General features: G+C 37.7%; 1 non-coding gene across 1 annotated transcript; it reads left to right on the top strand.

The window, feature by feature from the left end:
- The first annotated feature begins 6,538 nt into the window (after positions 1-6,538).
- LOC141681142 (small nucleolar RNA R71) lies at positions 6,539-6,645 on the top strand. The gene has a single exon (XR_012558590.1). It is a non-coding gene; the product is annotated as a small nucleolar RNA R71 (small nucleolar RNA).
- The last annotated feature ends 1,009 nt before the right edge of the window (positions 6,646-7,654 follow it).

The raw sequence follows: 7,654 nt of genomic DNA, 5'->3' as shown, positions 1-7,654 counted from the left end.
CTCCAGTTCACGACTCCGATGTGGTTGCAGGTACGCTTACTCTTAATTTCGTACTTGTTAACGTTTTGTTTGATTCGGGAGCGTCCAAATCTTTTATATCTATGAATTGTGTGAATAAAATGCAATTGATGTTAGAAGACCTAGACGAACCTTTGACCATAGAAGTGGCTAATAAAGATAAAGTACATGTAAAACAATTTTGTCCTAGTTGTTCCCTAGAGACAGGGTATATGTTCCTTGTTGACTTAGTACCTTTCGAGTTGGGGGACTTTGATGTTATTTTAGGCATGGTTTGGTTATCTTTACATAAGGCGAATATAGACTGTAAGAAAAAGAAAGTTGTTATGCATACCCCAGATAATAAAAGGATCAGTTACCAAGGGCAGAGGCAAGATAGGAAGTTCCTTTCAGTAATGCAAGCAAAGAGATTGTTGCGGCAAGGATGTGAGGCGTACTTGGCTCATTTGGTGGATACGAAGAAAGAGACCCCTATTTTGGATGAGATTCTTATAGTAAGAGAATTCCCTGACATTTTCCCAGAAGAATTACCAGGATTGCCACCTGATCGAGAGATAGAATTGATTTGATTCCTGAAGCTGAACCAGTTTCTAAGGCTCCATACCGGATGGCCCCAATGGAAATGAAAGAATTGGCTAAGCAACTTCAGGAATTATTGGATAAGGGATTTATTCGACCCATTGTTTCCCCGTGGGGTGCTCCAGTGCTGTTTGTGAAGAAAAAGGATGGAAGTATGAGATTGTGTATTGACTACAGAGAGCTGAACAAGTTGACGATAAAGAATAAGTATCCTTTGCCACGCATTGACGATTTGTTTGATCAGCTTAAGGGAGCATGTTACTTCTCAAAGATTGACTTAAGATCTGGCTACCACCAACTGAAGATAAAGCCTGAAGATATCCACAAGACTACATTCAGAACAAGGTATGGCCATTACGAGTTTCCAGTGATGTCGTTTGGATTGACGAATGCGCCAGCAGCTTTCATTGATTTGATGAATAGGGTATATAAGGAGTATCTGGATAAGTTTGTTATTGTATTTATTGATGACATCCTCATATACTCGAAGAATTTGGAAGATCACGCAATGCATCTACAGATTGCCCTTCAGAAGTTAAAAAGAAAAGCAATTGTATGCGAAGTTTTCTAAGTGTGATTTTTGGCTGACGGAAGTACAGTTTCTTGGTCATGTAATAAGTAAGGAAGGTATCAAAGTAGACCCAGTAAAGATTGGAGTCGTATCAAAGTGGGAGCAACCGAAGACACCAACATAAATAAGGAGTTTTCTTGGATTAGCAGGATATTATCGAAGGTTTGTGAAGGATTTCTCGAAGATTACGTCCCCATTGACCAAGCTGAACAGGAAGAATGAGAAGTTTATTTGGACGGAAAAGTGTGAAGAAAGTTTCCAGGAATTAAGACGGAGATTAGTGATAGCTCCAGTGTTAGCATTACCAGATGAGACGGGAAACTTTGTAATCTATAGTGATGCTTCTTTGAAAGGATTAGGTTGTGTGTTAATGCAGCATGGCAAAGTGATTTATTATGACTCCAGATAGTTAAAGCCTCACGAGCAAAAATATCCAGTTCATGACCTTGAGTTGGCAGCGATAGTATTTGCTTTGAAGTTATGGCGTCATTACTTGTATGGATAAAAATGTGATATTTATACAGTTCATAAGAGCCTGAAGTACATATTCACGCCGAAGGATTTGAACATGAGGCATAGAAGATGGTTGGAATTGATTAAGGACTACGATTGCTCGATTAACTATCACCCAGGTAAGGCCAATGTGGTGGCTGATGCCTTGAGCAGAAAGGAAAGGCTGAATATGGTTAAGATTGTGGAAGAATTAGCACAAGACTTGGAAAGAATGGAGATTGAGGTCCGAGTACCTAGAAAAAGTCAGGAGCAACTATATGAAGTTACTTTCAAACCGGTATTGATGGAAAAGATCAAAAGGTGTCAAGGAGTTATGGAACAGGAGTCAGATACTTTGACGAGAGAAGAGTTATGTACTCAAAAAGATAGCCAAGGGTTGTATAGATTTTCATCCAGAGTTTGGATTCCTAATGTAACGGAATTGAAGAACAAGGTATTGCAGGAAGCGCATAACTCTAGGTTTTCTATCCACCCTGGTAGTACTAAGATGTATCAAGACTTGAAAAGAAACTTTTGGTGGCCAGGAATGAAGAAGGATATTGCCAATTGGGTAAGTAAGTGTCATGTATGTCAAATGGTGAAAGCAGAGCATCAACGACCGAGTGGATTGTTACAACCTTTGGAGATTCCCCAGTGGAAATGGGAAGAGATTGTTATGGATTTTGTAGTGGGATTGCCAAGGACGAGAACGAATCATGATGCTATTTGGGTAATCATTGATAGGTTGACTAAGTCAGCGCATTTCCTTTCGATCAATGAAAGGTATTCGTTGGAAAAGTTAGTTAAGTTATACTTGGATGAGATAGTCACCAAATATGGAGTGCATGTTTCTATAGTGTCAGATCGAGACCCGAGATTTAATTCTAGGTTCTGGACTAAATTCCAAGAATGCCTAGGAACGAAGTTGAATATGATCACCGCTTATCATCCTCAGACGGACGACCAAAGTGAAAGAACGATTCATACCATAGAGGATATGTTGAGGGTCTGTGTTTTGGATTTTAAAGGTAATTGGGATGAGTACCTACCTTTGATTGAGTTCTCGTATAATAACAGTTACCATGCCAGTATCGGGATGCCACCCTACGAAGCTTTGTATGGACGTAAGTGTAGATCACCGTTGTATTGGGATGAGGTAGGAGAAAAGAAAGTGTTAGGTCCTGAGTTGGTTCAGCAAACTAGAGATGCCATAGTGTTGATTCGGAAAAGGTTAGAAGCAGCCCAAGATAGACAAAGGAAGTATGCGGATTTGCATAGGAAAGATATGGACTTCAAGATAGGAGCTCTGGTGTTACTAAAAGTATTACCTTGGAAAGGGTTAGTACGATTTGGTCAGAAGGGTAAACTTAGCCCTACATATATAGGACCCTTTGAAGTTTTGAAGAAAGTAGGAAAGGTTGCTTATGAGATAGCGCTACCACCGCAGTGGCAGCACATTCATAATGTGTTCCACGTATCTATGTTAAAGTCCTATATCCCTAATTCAAATCAAGTCATAGAATATAAACCGATTGAGCTTAGCCAGATTTGTCCTATGTGGAACAACCGATTCAAATCCTAGACCGTAAGGAATGAGTCCTTAGGAATAAGTCGATTCCTATAGTGAAGGTTTTATAGAGAAATCCTCGAGTAGAAGAGTCTACATGGGAATTAGAGTCAGATATGCTTGATAAATATCCTCATCTGTTTAGTTAAGTCAGATTCTGGGGACAGAATCTCTTTAAAGGGGAAAGGATATAACGACTTGTGTATTTTTCTTTTTACTTTAATATTTAAAAGTGTAATAAAAATTTGAATAATTAAATAAAATGTGTGTATTGATTTTGGCAGCGGTTACTGATTGTTATTTAATTATTTATGATTGGTTGTTATGTGGGATTGAATTGTGTGATTTATTAGTGAGTTATATGATTTTATTTCGCTTGTAAAAGTGATTTTATTGTAATTGTAATTCCATAAATACTTGGGTTATTTCTAAAATTGGTTTTATAATTATATTATTTCAATAATTATTTTAAGGACTTTATAAAAATTGAGAAATCAATATTTTATTAATTATTTATCTTTAAATGATTTTCTGGTTGTGTTTAATGGTAAAATCCATATTTAATTATGGGAATCTTTAAAAACTACGAAACTCATATTTTATGAAGTTTACAATATTCTGAGAATTTTAAAATTATTTTGGAAATTTTCGGGAATAGTTTCACCGCGCGTCATTTCGTTATTTGTTTAAAAGCGGATACGAAGAGCACCTTAAAAAGTGTTTTAAAAATTTCAAAAATTATGTCTTTGTAAACTTCGGGTTATTTATGTCATTTTGATATTATTTTTATAATTTTTGGGAAATATTTTTCGTGCACCTCAACCCGTTAATTTTGAATCCCGGGGCAAAGCAGGCTTCTAAATCTTTATAATTATCACAAAAGCAACGTGTCAGCTTCTCAGTATTTGCATTGCCACGTGTTGTAAGCAGGAGAAAGGAACAAAAAAATAATAAAAATTAAAGGGGGGTTTCCCCTTTCACTGTGTTACTCGGCCTGTTGTCTCTCTCTCTCTCTCTCTCTCTCTCTCAATCTCTAATCTCTCTTCTCTCATCTCTCGTTATCTCTCTCCCTCTGTATCTTTCCCTTCCCGTTTCTTTTTCCCCATTCTTTCTCTGTTTTTCAGCATTCTTCTCCGGCTTCCCCTATTACCTCGGTTTCGCCACCGCCGTGCTTTTGTTCCGGTGAGCTTGGTGACTCTGTTGCTCAGTTGGTTTATGCATGTATATACATATATATATTAGTATATATGTGTGTGCCCTGTGTAATGGTGTGTGTGTGTAATTGTGTTGTGTTTGTGTGTTGTGATGGCCGTGAGGCCGTGTGTGCGGTGGAAGATGGCTGTGCAGTGTGCGCAACTGTGTTCATGGTTGTTGGGTTTGGTTCTGTTTTTGGGTTTATTTGTTGGGCCTTGCAGTTGGGTTGACTGTTGGGCTGGGCTTTGCAGTGGGCTAACTGTTATAATATTAATTTCTATTTTCTTTTTCTGCAGGAAAATAAATGATTAGTATTCGTGAAATTAAAACTTTCGTTGCGGGAAATAATATTAATCGGTATAATTTATTTGGGAACCCGTATTATATCTGGTGCCAATAAATTGTGCCGCCGTTGACGATGAACTTCGGTGAGTCGACGGTGGACGGTGATGACGATGTTCTGAGTCCAAAATTCTATAAATAAATAAAATAATTACGTAAAGTATTTTCGGATCTAAATAATTAATTTCGAATAATGTTGATATGCATGTTGTATAAAATAATGAAGTGATATTGTGGAATATTGTAGATTATTGACGTCGATTGTAATCGACGGGTAGTCTTATAAATAAAGTAGTTGCGGCCAAAATTTTCTAAAAAATATATTTGTAAATGTACGTATTTATACTATATGTGTTACCCTAATAGTGTTCTGACTACGTGATTATGTGATTATGGGTATAATGATTATACGATTCGGGTTATCGGATTGGGTAATTAGGATTTGAGGATATCAAACTTGTCGGTATAACTAATTAGGGTACTCTGTATTTATAGATCCCAGTCGAGTTTTCCCAGGATCAAAGTCAGCGTGAAAGCTACTTAGGGTTTTGTAAAGCGTTGCAAGGCAAGTACCCCTGACCATTCTTTTATGGTTCATTGCATATGAATAGCTAAATGCTTTATTTTCGTAATGGAACAGAAACGTTTTAAGTTACGTATCCCCTATAGTTATAAATCACTGTTTTCAAATTATTTTGGGGAAAAGTAACTTCGAAAGGTACCTATCTCGAAAGAAATGATTTGCGAACTGGATTTTATATGTGTGCTGGTTAAATAAATGATTTTGAAAATGAGATAGGTACAAGTGTTTTGAAAACTGGATAAAACGGTCAGATATGGGATACATTGGGCCAGAGTAGGCCTATTGAGGTGGCGTAAGAGGCTAATTCGGCTGCGCGCACTATTAAACCAATTAGTCCAGCAGGTCAGAGACCTAGCTAATCTCTGAGTTCCGGAACAGGTAAATGGGATGGTAGTTATAGCCGTCTGGTGTTGATAACCTGATCAGCTATCTTCACATATCCGCTACGTATCTGATTGGGATTTGTGATTTACATAAGAGCATAAGTAGTTGATACAGCGGTTTTATAAAAGTGATTAACATGCTAAAATTGGACTCTGGTATTTACACATCACACTACTATGTTGTTTTGATACAGCATGCTAGTTAGTGATATCCAGTTATCTCTGATTTTCATTATAAAATGTTGATATCGTGATTACAGCTCTGTTCCTATTATTGTTACACTAATGCTTTTAATCTGTTATTCATATGTTGGTGCTGCTGAGCGATTATGCTCACCCTTGCAAACTATTATGTATATCTCGCAGATGCCTAGAAGACCAGTCAGACAGACCCATGTTCCCGCCCCTACTGGACCCAGATCCTCTGAGGTAGTTTATATTAGGCCATGAGGTCTGATGAGTTGCCGAATAAAGTTAGAGTGTGTTAGATATTAAATAAATGGGTTGTAGTAATGTGAATATGAATTATACTTGAACCTGGATCGGATCTTGGTTTGGGGTCAAGTTAGTATATTTTAATAATAATCTTGTTAATTATATTTTGGTTATTATGTTTGGTGACGTCAACTTCTGACCCCGGGGTTGAGGCCGTCACATTCTGGTACTCATTAGCAGCCATCAGTTCAATATGTTCATAAGCTTCATCGTAGCTCTTAGCCCACAAGGCTCCTCCTGATGCTGTATCAAGCATGAGTCTAAAAGTAGCACCCAATCTATTGTAGAAACAATTAATAATCATCCAATCAGGCATGCCATGGTGTGGGCACTTCCTTAGCATCTCCTTATATCGATCCCAAACCTCACACAGAGATTCTCCAGTTTGCTGAGCAAACTGAGTAAGAGCATTCCTGATTGCAGTAGTCTTCGCCATAGGGAAGAATTTAGTCAGAAACTTTTGAGCAAGATCTTCCCAAATGGTGATAGACCCTGCTAGTAGAGAATATAACTAGCACTTAGCTTTGTCCCTCAGAGAGAATGGGAAGAACCACAACTTGATAGCATCTTCAGTCACATCATTAAACTTGAACGTGTCGCAAATCGATGAAATCCCTGATGTGCATGTTGGGATCTTCAGTAGGAGAACTCCCAAACTGAACTGAGTTTTGTATCATCTGAATCGTGCTTGACTTGATCTCAAAAGTGTTAGCCCTGATGGCCGGTCTGATGATGCTTGACTGAATGTCATTAATCTTAGGCTGAGAATAGTCTATCAAAGCCTTCGGATTTTCTGCTTGATCTCCCATAGCTATTACAACTGGTTCTTCGACTTTTTCTTCCCCCTCTACTTTCTTTTCTTCCTCAAAAACTTCCTTATGAACTACCACAAGTTCTTCCTCGGCTTTATCCAGTGTTCTCTTACGAGTACGCAAATGCGTATGTATACACCCTCGCTAGAGTACCTAAAATAAGACAAGGATACAGATAAGTAACAATGTCCGAGTCAATGAACTTTAACGACCACTGATGGAAAGCATATAAACTATCAATTAACACGGCAGTCCCCGGCATCGGTGCCAAAAACTTGTTAGTCACTAAACACACGCTAATAATACACGCAAGTATACGAGTTCGCAAGTAGTATAGAATCTTTTCTAGTTCGTTCCCACAGAGACTGTATTGGTTAACTAATTAATTCATGCACGTAAGCAACAATGTATGGTTATTATCCAATGCTAAGACGATGACATATTGAGGTTGTTTATAACTAATAATTAACTAATGATTATAACTATGAGAATAAGATTGAGTTAATTAATATATATGACACTAACTTCATTAAATACTTCATTCAATAGCCTTATTGTTCTTAACCTTAGCATGCAATGGTGATGACACTAATCAGACAACACGAAACTGATAAACGC

Source organism: Apium graveolens, chromosome 1 (assembly GCF_009905375.1).
Source record: "Apium graveolens cultivar Ventura chromosome 1, ASM990537v1, whole genome shotgun sequence".
NCBI lineage: Eukaryota > Viridiplantae > Streptophyta > Magnoliopsida > Apiales > Apiaceae > Apium > Apium graveolens.
The sequence above is the reverse complement of the archived record's forward strand: the minus strand, read 5'-3'. Positions and strand labels throughout refer to the sequence as shown.